Source organism: Saimiri boliviensis, chromosome 3 (assembly GCF_048565385.1).
Source record: "Saimiri boliviensis isolate mSaiBol1 chromosome 3, mSaiBol1.pri, whole genome shotgun sequence".
Classification (NCBI taxonomy): domain Eukaryota; kingdom Metazoa; phylum Chordata; class Mammalia; order Primates; family Cebidae; genus Saimiri; species Saimiri boliviensis.
Window position 1 is genome coordinate 120,665,146 of NC_133451.1, and position 14,463 is coordinate 120,679,608.

A 14,463-nucleotide genomic window follows, 5' to 3' on the forward strand; every position below is an offset into this window, starting at 1 on the left:
AGATGGAGTCTTTCTTGCTCTGTAACCCAGGTTGGAGTGCAATGGCACGATACTGGCTCATTGCACCCTCTACCTCTCATGTTTAAGCTATTCTCCTGCTTCAGCCTCCCAAGCAGCTGGGATTACAGGTGCCCACCAGCACGTGTGGCTAATTTTTTGTATTTTTAGTAGAGACGAGTTTCGCCATGTTGGCCAGGCTGGCCTGGAACTCTGACCTCAGATTATTTACCCGTCTAAGCCTTCGAAAGTTGTGGGATGACAGGCATGAGCCACCATGTCCAGCCTACTATCAGTATATTTGCTTCGGTTAGGTATCTGTTCAGATATTTACCCAGTTTTAAAATCACATATGTGTTTTGTAATTATCTTCTTGCATCTCTCTTTTCTTTTGGTTCTCTGCATACAGTTTTGAACAGTAGAATACTTAGTTTTATGAAGTCTGTTATCAATATTTTCATGAATTGGCATTTGATGTTTTGTGTTACAAGTCAACACCAAACTCAACGTCATATAGATTTTCTTTTAGATTTTTTATAGTTTTGCATTTAAAATTACAGTCTCTGGACTATTTTGAGTAGGTTTTTGTTTTTCTTAATTTGTGTATATATTCATTTTATTCTACATGGCTTCCAAAGTCTTCCATCACCGTCTTTGGGAAGGAATGGCTACAGTGGGCTTCATTTTGGTTTGAATTTCTAAAATTATTACATTGAGTAAACTCAATATTGAATTTTATAGGTATTTCAGGACAGCCAGGCGGGGGTGCACATCTGCTGAGAAACTGAGCAAGAGTATCTGTGCTGAGCTCTGGCGCCACCAGAGGGCGCACGAACCCACCCCTGACCAACTTCCCTCTGAGGTGCCCGAAGACTTCCTCGGGGCAGCACGACGGTGGTGTCAACTAAGTCTTGTTCATTGGTGAGTAAAAAGCTTCCTTTCCACGGCCCTGAGTGCAGAGAAGAGAGTCTTTAGAGTACTCAGCAAAGGAAGAAATTCATCTAGAAAAATGAAATCCCCAAATCCCATCATTACGACTACATCCTGATATCATTGTCAACATCCAGACACAGTGGCTGCTAAGATATGTTCTCACAGTGGCCTCTAATATAATAATCACACCGTGCCCTAACATTACTGTAATATCCTTACTGTACCCTAACACCAACATAATATCCACACCAATATAATATTCTAACGCTAATCTGATATCCACACTGTTGCTTCTAATGCTAATGTAATACTATCCATATGGTTCCCTGATGTTAATGTAATATCTGCACTGTTCTCCAACACCAATATAATATGTACACCGTTGCCTAACACTAATATCCACACTGTGCAGTAAAACTAATGTGTCCACACAGCAGCCTCTAATACTAATAAGTATAATAATATCTACTAAGTGGAGTTGGTTGATATTGATGCTTTTATAAGGGTTCATAGCTTTGGATGAAGAGTAGCCTCTATAGTGGATTTTGGTGATGTCTCTGCTTTTCTGGTATAGTATTGATATGGTTGTTTTAAAAAGTAATTTACTTTTTAATAGTCATACTTCTAGGAAACTTCCAGTAGCAGTGCAAAATATAACCTGTTTCTTTTCTTAGAGTCCCCACCAGTTATTGCTGTACCAGAATTGCAATATCCCACAAAATACTCTGGTATATTTTATCCAAAGTGTGGAAACTCTCCTAGGTTACCACCGCATAACCCCTAAATCAAGAAATCAGCATGGTTCCTACATGATAATTCAGTTCACAAACTCATTTAACTTTTACCTCTTGCCCTACTTGGGAGTATAATATGTTTTTTCATTCTGATCCAGTTTTCCTGACACTGTTTCCAAGTCTTTCCTGCATATTTATGATCTTGACACATTTAAAGAGCATACAAGTTTTTGTTTGAACACCTGTTTTCAGGTCTTTGGGGCATATAGCTAGGAATGGAATCACTGAGTCATATGGTAAATCTACTTGCAACCGTTTGAAGAAACTTCAAATTAGTTCCCAGGGCTCATCCCTCACTTCTATCACATTCACAGAGAAGGCTTCCCTGATTATCTTATCCGCCGCCACCACCGCACCCCTGCTCATGCTAGTGTGCCTTACACCCACATCTGATTTTGCTTTCCTTTCCTTTCCTTTCATTTTCTTTCTCCTTTCCTTTCCTTTCCTTTCTCTGGTGTTTTATTTTATAATAACACCTTCTTTTATAAGGACACTAATCTCATCGGACCAGGGCCCCACCCTATGACTTCATTTAACTTTATTTACTTCCTTAGAGACTCTATCTCTAAATACAGACACACTGCGGGGTTAGGACTTGGACATATGAATTTGTGGGAGATACCAACATTCTATCTGTAGCACATGAAAACTTCAGAAATGTTAAATCTTGGGATTTATCATGAAACTACTGTGTCAGAAACCCTAGGATTTGGGCTCAAATATCTCTTTCAATCAGGCTTTTCGGTGTGTCTGAGTTTGAGACCCAATAAGAGTCAATACAGGAAGTGGATGGATGGGAGATGAAAGAAGTAGATTGTCAGCAGAACGTGGAGAACTTTGAGGCTCAAGAATGCAAAGGCTGCTCTTAGTCAGTGGGACACCTGGAAGGAAAGGAGCTAAATCATTTATTTTGCCGTCTGTTTGTGGAAGGAAGGGGAGGAAAGAAAGGAGGAGAGAAGGAAAAAAGGACGGAATTAAGAGAAAGGGAAGAAAGGAGAAAGAGAGGGAGGGAATAAGAAAGGGACAGAAGAAGGCCTTTTGGAAAACAGTTTCCCAGTTCAGGTATTTACATTCTAAATACAGTAGTGGAGAAAAGGGATAAATATGATATATATTATGAAAATCTATAGCTCATTCCAGGGTCAAGCCAGCAAAGGAGAAAGGGAAATCAGGGTAACTTGTAGATCTGTGCAACCTCCCACTGACAAAAATGTGGACGCTCAGATAGGAAGCTGATGTGAGGCACACATTCAGTTTTATTTATTTGTGCTGATGTTAACAGGAGGACATCTAGGTGACTGTGTTTACTAAGATAGAGATATAGTTAAGAGAGCAGTCAGTTCTGAAATTACCTTCAGAAGGTGATTACTGAATCTTGTGGATTCTCTGCAAGTTTGAGGAAGGGCACACAGTGAGAGAGGATAAATAAACTCACAGGGAAAGCGGCTGTTTCAAGGAAAGAAAAGATCCAGAATGAGGGTGAAGATGAGGGCAGGGTAAATCGCAATGACATTTAAATTTTTTGGCCAGTTAGCACCTCAAAAGGCATCTCAGTCTGAGCTCTGCAGAAGGGACGTGTTTGCAACTCATTGTGAGTCCTCTGGGTGAATCACTGACTGTGCCTATGAACAGGACCAACTGGCCAAAACTGAATTGTGATGACCGCCACTATTGTTAGGCTGAACCCTTGTTAAACAGGATAGTGGTTTTCAGTACCAGCTAAAAGAATTTTAAAATGTTGACCATTTATATTATTTAAGTAATGTGCTACCATTTATAGTCATTTATACTACATTAATATACGATTTATATCACATATGCCATTAAGTAAAATAAAGTCAACATTTATATTACTGAAGCAATGTACCATAGAAACCCTAAAGGGGTTTCTGTAACATTAAATTGATGGCTCTCTAGTGCAGTCCAGAATCACCTGTAGGGCTTGTTGGGCCACAGATTGCTGGTTTCCACTCAGAGTTTCTTATTCAGTAGGTCTGGGTGGGGTCTGAGAATTTGCATTTATAATAAGTTCTCAGACACAACTGATGCTGCTGGTTCGGGAACCACAATATGAGAACTATGGTTAAGCCTCACGCCACAGTATTCCTATAACAAGAGCCACCTTTGCTAATTCAGGGTAACTTGTTGGCTGCAAACTGTAACCATAGGCAACTTCTTTAGCGATATAAACCTCTAGATAAAAGAAACACTCAACAATCATAATAGAAACATATATGGTCAATGAAATATCTTTTTTCCAAATGGGAACATGTGTCTTACAGCCTCAAAAGAATATTTTCACCTAGACTGCACTAAAATAACAAGATAAATCTGAAACTAAAACTTAAAACGGCCTTTATGAACAGAAACACTTTGACACCTCAGGTAAAGGGCTACATATTTCCCTCTATATTTTCGTATCTTAGCTTTAAGATGAAATGACATTGTCATTTTACTTATAATAGGAGAACTTACGAATAGGAGAACTTAAATAACATTGTCATTTTACTTAAAATAGGACAACCTAGAAACTTGATTCACGCTTATTATTGCAAACCAAAGGGGTTATTTCCAAATATTTTCAGTTTAGTTTTTGTTCATGTGTAATATAAATGATTTAAAAGCCAGGTTTCGGGGAAAGCTGCCATAAAAGTGTTTAATAGTTGCTGCCTCAGCATCCATTTTCAGACCTGACCTAAGTTGTCTGAAGCCCAGTCTCACTGTATCCCCTCCGATCTGGGTAACCCTCCCCCTCCCTGAGTGGTTGTGATGTGGCCCATTTGTTCTTCATCCCACTGAGTCAGAACCCACCCATCATACAGCTGCTGATCATGATAAAACCTAATGGTCAACACCTGAGCCCTGTAAATAAGCCCAGCTCCACATGTTCTCTTAAATCAGCAAAGCCACATCCTCACGGGAAAGCCTGAGAACAAAGCTTCAGGCCCTTCCTCTGCTCTCTGGTTCCTCACTGCCTTCAGACTGCCCCTCGGGCTCCAGATGCTCCCCGAACTTCTCCAGGATGTGTAAGTTAGAGATTTCTTCTGTTCCTGTGTTTTGGTGTTGCCTCCTCCTTGTGCCTTACCTGACTGACACCCCAGAGCCTGCCTTTCCTCCTGGCCAGGGCTCTCCTGGAGATGGGCTGGTTTCTGGCCTCCTTTAAAGAGAGACCTCAAGACCAAATTAGAGAGAAACCTAAATAAATAAATCACAACAGAAAGCTTGGTTGTTTACTTAAAATTCATATTTATAACAAAATGTGTTTATGCTAGATTTAGAACTCACTAGGCCTGTTCTAGCTCTAAATTGCACTGCTATCTTGTAGTATGCAGTTATTCCTCATTTTATTTTCCACTTGAAGTCATTGTATTTCCTCAGTTTATAAACACCTTGAATTCTTTAGCTGAAAAGACAGGGTAACTTGATAGGGCATCCCCCTTAGGAACCATAACCCCCAATGCAGAACAAATTAAATGTGCAAAACTGTGAGCACCATGTGCTATGTTATTAAAGATAGAATATAATGCTGACAGGCAAGAAAGTCTTTGTGAAGAAGTTTAAAGGAGTAGAAAAATGGACAGATGAACTGGAAATGGAAAAATCAGTTTTCCTTTCCTTTAGGAGTAAGCCCCTTTGGAAACTAGCTGGTAAATGTCACAGTCCCTTTAGATGGCAAGGTTAGTGAATACTAAGAAAACACTAGGGTACAAGTGTTCATCACGCAAAGCACACCTGTAATATCTCATCTGGTCTCTCAGTGACCCTATAAGAAACAAGAGACGTTTTCAGAGGAGGAGATTGGGCTTCAGGGTGAAATTAGGAGACCGGTAAGACTCACATAGAGAGTCAGTGGCGGAACAGAGTTCAGATCCACATTCTTCCAACTGCAAGCACAGGGCATTTTCCACTAATCAGTGCACTAACCCAAGAAATCTAATTTTTCCAAACATTTAAAATGATGCTATGGCCATTTGAGTAAAACCAGTTTTGGCCTATACTTCTGATTCCTCATTACCAGGCTCCCATTGTTTATCTGATATGGGCAGCAGAATTAAGATGTAATGAAGTCTAACAACCCTTCATTATCTGTGTAGATACGGTAGTAACAGAGATGGTGATATCGTTTGAATGTTTGGTCCCTTCAAATCTCATGTTGAAATGTGATCCCCAGTGTTGGAGGTAGGGCCTGCTGGGAGGGAGGTGTTGGCTCATCGGGCAGATCCTTCATGAATGGCTTGGTGCCCTCCTCACGGTAATGGCTGAATTCCTGCTCTCTTCACTCACTGAGATCTGGTTGTTAAAGTGTGATACTGCCCCCGTCTCTTTCTTGCTTCCTCTCTCACTATGTTAGGTGCCAGCTCCCCTTTGCCTTCTGCCGTGGTTTTAAGCTCCCTGAGGTCTCACAAGAAGCAGATGCTGGTGCCATGCTTCTTGGACAGTCTGTACAACCATGAGTCTAATCACCCTCATTTCCCTATAAATTACCCAGCCTCAGGTATCCTTTTATTACAGCAATGCAAATTGGACTAATACAGATGAGAGATAAAGTATTAATTTAGAAGATGTTTATATACATATATATATATGTATATATGTATATATGTTTAACATTCTCACTGAGACTGGGAGGTGTTAGAGACACATAATTGAAAACAAAATCTCCTCCCAACCAAGAAAACTTCTCCATGAAGGTAGAAGAGAAAGAAATACTATTATTACACTTTAATTTCCGGGGTACATGTGCAGAACGTGCATTTTTGTTACATAGGTATCCACATGTCTTGGTGCTTTGCTGCATCTGATCCTCCCATCAACTACACTAGGTATTTCTCGTGTTATCCCTTCCCAATCCCCCGACCCCTGCCTGTTCCTCCCCACCCCTCCCCCACCACCCACAAGCCCCAGTGTGTGATGTTCCCCTCCCTGTGTCCATGTGGCCTCATTGTTCACCATCCACTTATATTTTAGAAAAAATTATGTTTTAAGTTCTGCAATACATGTGCAGATCATGTAGGCTTGTTCAATAGGTGTACACACACCATGGTGGTTGTTACTTCATCCATTGCCCTGTCATCTACATTAGGTATTTCTCCTAATGCTATCCCTCCCCAATTCGCCCACACCCTGCTATTCCTCCCCTAGCCCTTCAGCCCCTGGGCCCCAGTGTGTGATGTTCCCCGACATGTGTCTGTGTGTTGTCATTATTCAACACCCACTTATGAGTGAGAACATGCAATGTTGGGTTTTCTGTTCTTGTGTCAGTTTGCTGAGAATGATGGTTTTCAGCTTCATCCATGTTCCAGTAAAGGACATGAAGTTATCTTTTATGGCTGCACAGTATTCCGTGGTGTATATGTGACATATTTTTCCTTGTCCAGTCTATCTATGATGGGCATTTGGGTTAGTTCAGTCTTTGCTATTGTAAACAGTTCCACAATAAACATACGTGTACACGTGTCTTTATAATTGAAAGTGTTATCCTTTGGGTACATATCCAATAATGGGATTCCTGGGTCAAACGATATTTCTATGTCTAGATCCTGAAGGAATCACCACACTGTCTTCCACAATGGTTGAACAATTTACACTCTCAACAGCAGTGTAAAAGCATTCCTGTTTCTCCACATTGTCTCCAGCATCTGTTGTCTCCAGATTTTTTAATGATTGCCATTCTAATTGGCATGAGATGGTATCTCAAAGTGGTTTTGATATGCATTTCTCTAGTTATCAGTGATGATGAGCTTTTTTTTCATGTTTGTTGGCTGCATGAATGTCTTCTTTTGAAAAGTGTCTCTTCATCTCTGTCACAATTTTTTTTGCCCATACTTTTGGTTGCCAGTTCACTCTAATGCTAATTTCTTTTGCTGTGCAGAAGTTCTTAAGTTTACTTAGATGTCATTTGTCTGTTTTGGCTTCTGTTGCCATTGCCTTTGCTGTTTTAGTCATGAAGTCCTTGCCTATGCTTATGTCCAGAATGGTATTGCCTAGGTTTTTTACGGTGTTAGGTCTTATGTTTAAATCTTGAATCCATCTGGAGTTGATTTTTATATAAGGTGCAAGGAAGGGATCCAGTTTCAGCTTTCTGCATGTGGCTAGCCAGTTTTCCAACACTATTTGTTACATAGGGTATCCTTTCCCCATGGCTTGTTTTTGTCAGGTTTGTCAAAGATCAGACAGTTGTAGCTGTGTGGCGTTACTTTTGAGGCCTCTGTTCTGTCCCGTTGGTCTATATATCTGTTTTGGTACCAGTACCGTGGTGTTTTTATTACTGTGGCCTTGTAGTACAGTTTGAAGTCAGGTAGTATGATGTCTCCATAATTGTGTGCTTAGGATTGTCTTGGCTATGTAGGTTCTCTTTTGGTTCCGTATAAAGCTTAAGGTGTTTATTTTCCAATTCTGTGAAGAAAGTCATTGGTAGCTTACGGGGATAGCATTGAATATGTAAATTATTTTAGGCAGTATGACCATTTTCACAATATCGATTCCTCCTGACCATGAGCATGAAATGTTTTTATATCTGTTTCTGTCCTCTCTTATTTTCTTAAGCAGTGGTTTGTCCTTCTTTTTGAAGAGGTCCTTCACATGTTTTGTTAGTTGTATTTCTAGGTATTTTATTCTCTTTGTAGCAACTGTGAATGGAAGGTCACTCATGATTTGGCTCTCTGTGTGTCTGTTGCTGATGTATAGGAATGCTCATAATTTTTGCACATTGATTTTGTATCCTGAGACTTTGCTGAAGTTGCTTATCAACTTAAGGAGATTTGGGCTGAGACAATGGGGTCTTTTAAATCTACAATCATGTCATCTGCAAATAGAGACAATTTGACTTCCTCTTTTTCTAATTGAATAACCTTTATTTCTTTTAGCATGAAACCAGAGTGAGATGCACTTCTCAGGAAATCAGCTCAGCAGTTGCAAAGACAGAAAAAAAAAAAACTCACCTTTTTATATAACAAGCAGATACAACCTTTAACATACAAATTCTCAAGGTAAGCAATAACTTGTCCTCAAGGGGACTTTACAGTCCCATTTGTCACACACCTTTCATTTTAAATTTTCTTAGTAATTGGGGTAACCATCTCCGTTATACAATTGGCTTTTCCAAAGAAAAAATAAACTTCACATGTCTTTATAAAAGGAGGTTGTCTTGCAACTTGGAGTAAGATCCCTGCGGAACTTACCCTCCCAGCCTCCTACTGAACCTGAGAAATGGAGGTGTTATCTTCCTTGATCATTTTCAAAGTGATGATTCCCAGGCTTTCAGAACAGCATCCTTGGGTCTTAAAACTAATGAGACTAAGGTATCTTTTAAGAATATTTACATACATTTCCAAATGACAAAGATGTACAAGCTTTCTAAAATAAACACCCTAAGCAAAAGGTGCTTCTTTTCTTATTTTTAACATGGAGAATATATGAGTCAGTTAGTAATTATAGGCTTCCTAACAAAATACTACAGATTGGGTAAGTTAAACAACAGATATTTATTTCCTCACTGTTCTTGAGGCCGAAAGTCCAAGATGAAGGTGCCAGTGGGGTTGGCTTTTGGTGAGACTGCTCTTCCTATCTTGGAGACAGTTACCTTTTCACTCCCTCCCATGTGGCCTTTTCCCCATGCACAGAGAGAGACATCTCTTGTGTCTCTTTCTCCTCTTAGAAGAATACCAGTCTTATCATACTGAAGCCCAATCCTTGTCATCTCATCTAACCTTAATTAACTCTTTAAAGGCCCTCTCTTCCAATAAAGTCACACTGGAGGGTAGGACTTCCACATGCAAATTTCGTGTGGGGCACAATTCAATCCTTTACATAGAGTTGAGCTTCTTATTTTTAGTTGGCCTTTGTCCTTATGGGAATAACAAGCCAGGCTGAGTCCTTCTCATCATGGGGCATGTATTAGAAGAAGAGATGATGAAAAGCAAGTCCATTTATCACTTACAAGTAATAATCAAGGAAAGAAACAGTGATGAGTGAAGGCCCTTGGCTCAAGGATGAGAAGATACCTGTGAGCTCCTGGTTAGCCAGGTGGTAAATCAAGCATTCCTGATGATTTGGAAAGAATGGAGCTAGAAAAACCAATTCATGGAAGCAGAATAATCTAGATAGTCAGTGATATAACTAAGTTGTATGTACTATTTAGGCCATCAATCAATAATTTATCAACATTCCACTTACATATTAACTCATTTGTTTATGCACTCAACATTTAATCACCCCTAGATTCATTGTACACATCAGTATGGCTGAAAACTACCCAGATAATTTTTTCCTTCCTGCAATCACTTACTACCACTGTAGATTTTATGAAACTATTAATTAGGTTTGAACTTAGATTTCCATTTCAAGCTGTTGTCATGTTGATTTTACATAGAGTTATGAGGTGACATGACAGAATTCTCTTCCTACCAGTGCAGTTCACAAAACCCATGAAACATTTATATGGCTTGAAGCATCATATGTGCTCAGTTTATGGTGAGAAAACAGTTATCTGCATTTCTTCCCAGTTTTAAAAAACAACCATCAACTAATTGAAAAAGCATAACTCACTCAAAATAACTGAAAGACGGTCTGGATAAATTTGCAAGATTATGTAGTCTGATAACATCCACAGATAGATAGTAAACTTACATCGAAGGAGTTTGGGATGAGTCTTCACTCATGAAGTACTGAGTTTCAGAACTCAGTACTTCACCCTTCTCAATTTATGACCATTCTGTTGGTAGGGTGGATTTTCATCACTGGAGGCAGATGTTACACTGCTCCTCCCCTCAGACAATCTGGCTTAGAGGAAGGCAAGTGAAGGCCAGATGAGACTGAGCCTGCACCCAGCTCCCCATGCCCATCCAACCCTCTGATTCTCTACCCTGTGCATCTTGAAGTCAAGTTAGGTATGTTTTAATGACTGAGTCATATTTTAAAGAGATGAAAGAGATGAAGATTCATTGTGCATTTGTTAAACCAAGTTTCAGACATGATTAACATGGGCCCTGGACACCAAGCATGGGTGAATCATTTTAGTCTCAGGAAGACAGGTTTTGTACTGTATTCTGTATTAGGCAGAATGAGAAAGTAGAGAGATTGGAGAGTCCTAGATAAGCTGATAGAGAATGGGTAGGACCCCACTGGCACCTTCTCACCCTTCTCCTGACCAGCAGACTGCTGGTTAACCCCAACTTTGGTCTCACCTAGCTTCCCACATGGTTCATCAGTAGCAGTGGGGCACAATGCATTATCTGCTGAAACATAAAGAAAATGCTGATGCATTTTACATTTATTTCCTCAAGTCAGTTGAGCTTTTCCCTAAAATACGGTCACAATATTAATTACTTTAAATCTTGGCTTTGCCACATATTATGTGTAACATTGAGTAAGTAATTTAACTTTTCTACGTCTCATTCCCTCTTCTGTAAAATAGTGGCCCCTGAGGATGGTTGGTGAGAATATTAAATAAATCCATATATGTAAACCTCCTAGAACGATGCCTAGTGCATAACAAATACTTCATAAGAAGATTCTTTGTTATTTTATTTTCCACAAGTTATTGGGGCACAGGTGGTATTTGGTTACATTAGTAAATTCTTTAGTAATGTGTGAGATCCTAGTGCACCCATCGCCTGAGCAGTATACACGGCATTGTATTTGTTGCTTTTGTCCCTTGTGCCTCCCCCCCCCACCAAGTCATCGAAGTCCACTGTGTCATTCTTAAGTCTTTGTGTACTCATAGCTTAGTTCCTGCATATCAGTGAGAACATACAATATTTGGTTTTCCATTCTTGAGTCGCTTAGAATAAGTCACCAATCTCATCTAGGTTATGGCAAATGCTGCTAATTTATTCCTTTTTTGGCTGAGTAGTATTCCATCATGTATATGTATGCCAGTTTCTTTATCCACTCATTTATTGATGGGTATTTGGATTGGTCTCATGATTTTGCAGTTGTGAATTGTGTTGCTATAAACATGCATGTGCAAGTATCTTTTTTCAAATAATGAATTTTTTTCTGAGCAGATATCCAGTAGTGGTATTGCTTGATCAAATGGTAATTCTACTTTTAGTTCTTTAAGGAACTCCACCCTGTTTTCTGTAGTGGCTGTACTAGTTTATATTTCTTCTAGCAGTGTAGAAGTGTTCCCTAATTGCCACAACCACGCCAACATCTACTGTTGTTGTTGTTGTTGTTGTTGTTTTTAAATTCTTTGATTATGGCCATTCTTGCAGGAGTAAGGTGGTAGGTATTGCATTGTTGTTTTGATTTACATTTCCCACATCATTAGTGATGTTGAGCATTTTTTAAATTGTTTGCTAACCATTTGTATGTCTTCTTTGGAGAATTGTCTATTCATGTCTTAGCCCACTTTTGGATGGGGTTTGTTGATTTTTTCTTACTGATTTGTTTGAGTTTGTTGTAGATTCTGGATATGAGTCCTTTGTCAGAAATATATATTGTGAACATTTTCTCTCTGTGAGTTAACTGTTTATTCTGCTGACTGTTATTTGTGCCATGCAAAAGCTCTTTAGTTATCTCCCAGCTATTTATCTTTGTTTATATTGCAATTGCTTTTGGGTTTTTAGTCATAAAATCTTTGCCTAAGCCAATGTCTAAAAGGGTTCTGCCAGTGTTATCTTCTGGAATTTTTATAGTTTCAGGTCTTAGGTTTAAGTCTTTAATCTGTCCTGAGTTGATTTTTGTATAAGGTGAGAGATGAGGATTCAGCTTTATTCTCCTACATGTGGCTGGCCAATTATCCCAGCACCATTTGTTGAAAAGGGTGTCCTTTCTCCACTTGATGTTTTTGCTTGCTTTACTGAAGATCAGTTGGCTGTAAGTATTTGGGTTTATTTCTGGATTTTCTATTCTGTTCCCATTGATCTATGTGCCTGTTTTTATACCAGTACCATGCTGTTTTGGTGACCATGGCCTTATAGTTTGAAATCAGGAAGTGTGATGCCTCCAGATTTGTTCCTTTTACTTAGTCGTGCTTTGGCTATGTTGGCTCTTGTTTGTGTCCATATGAATTTTAGAACTGCTTTTCTTGAACTCCCAACCTCAGGTGATCCACCCGCCTTGGCCTCCAAAGTGCTCGGATTACAGGCATGAGCCACCACGCCCGGCCTTAGAACTATTTTTCTAACTCTGTGAAGAATGATGGTAAAATTTTGATGGGAATTGCATCGTGTTTGTACATTGCAGGTATTTGTACATTGCAGTATGCTCATTTTCACAATATTGTTTCTACCCATCCAGGACCATGTGATGTGTTTTCATTTGTTTGCATCATCTATGTTTTCTTTATTCAGTGTTATGTAGTTTTCCTACTAGAGGTCTGTCCACCCTTCTTTTGTTAGATATATTCCTAAGTATTTTTGTTTCTTCTTTTTTTTCTTCTTTTTTTTTTTTTTGCAACAATTGTGAAAGGGTTTGCATTCTTCATTTGGTTCTCCATTTTGTCACTGTTGGTGTATAGAAGAGCTGATTTGTGTACATTAATCTCGTATTGGGAAATTTGCTAAATTCTTTTATCAGTTCTATGAGCCTTCTGGAGGAGTCCTGTGAGTTTTCAAGGTAGATGATCATATTGTTAGCAAACAGAGTCAGTTTGACTTCCTCTTTACCTGTTTGGATGCCCTTTATTTCTTTCACTTGCCTGATTGCCCTGGCTAGGATTTCCAGTACTATCTGGAAGAGGAATGGTGAGAGTGGCCATCCGTGTCTTGTTTCCATTCTCAGGGGGAATGCTTTCAACTTTTCCCCATTCAGTATTATGTTGGCTGTGGGTATGGCATAGATGGCCTTTATTAAATTAAGGTATGTCCCTTGTGTAACAATTTTGCTGAAGGTTTTAATCAGAAAATGATGCTGGATTTTGTTAAATGCTTTTTCTGCATCTATTGAGATGATCATGTAATATTTGTCTTTAATTCTGTTAATGTGGTACAGCACATTTATTGACTTGCTTATGTTACCCCATCCCTGCATCCCTGGTATGAGTCACTTGATCATGGTGGATCATCTGTTTGATATGTTGTTTGATTTGCTTAGCAAGTATTTTATTAAGAATTTTAGCATGTATCTTTATCAAGGACATTGCTCTGTAGTTTTCTTTTTAGTTGTGTCCTTTCCTGGCTTTGGTAATAGGGCGATGCTGGCTTCATAGAATGAATTAAGGAGGGTTCCTTCTTTCTCTGTCTTGTGGAATAGTGTCAAAAGGATTGCTGCCAATTCTTCTTTGAATATCTGGTAGGATTCTGTGGTGAATCCATCCGCTTCTGAACTTCTTTTTATTGTTGGTAATTTTTAAATTACCATTTCAGTCTTGTTACTTGTTATTGGTTTGTTTGGGGCATCTAATTCTTTCTGACTGAAGCTAAGAGGGCTGTATTTTTCCAGGAATTCATCCATCTCTTCTAGCTTTTCTAGTTTATTTCTGTCAAGGTGTTCGTAATAGCCTTGAGTGATCTTTAGTATTTCAGTGGTGTGAGTTGTGATATCTTCTGTTGTGCTTCTCAGTGAGGTTATTGGGATGTTTCTCTCTTCTCTTGGGTAATTTTGCTAATGGTCTATCAGTTTTATTTATCTTTCCAAAGAACCAGCTTTTTGTTTCATTTATCTTTTGTATTTTTGTAGTTTGTTTCCATTACATTTAGTCTGGTGTTGGCTATTTCCTTTCTTCTGGGTTTGGGTTTGGTTTGTTATGTTTTTCCTCTCATTCCTTGAGGCACGACCTTAGATTGTCTGAGCT

At 39.1% G+C, this 14,463-nt stretch overlaps 1 long non-coding RNA gene across 1 annotated transcript in view; it reads left to right on the top strand.

The window, feature by feature from the left end:
• Window positions 1–761: 761 nt before the first annotated feature.
• Window positions 762–14,463, top strand: part of LOC141584043 (uncharacterized) — a 62,797-nt gene continuing 49,095 nt past the window's right edge. Inside the window, exons 1-2 of the long non-coding RNA XR_012516946.1 lie at window positions 762–918; window positions 8,591–8,713. This is a non-coding gene — a long non-coding RNA (uncharacterized LOC141584043). The remainder of the gene's footprint in view (window positions 919–8,590; window positions 8,714–14,463) is intronic.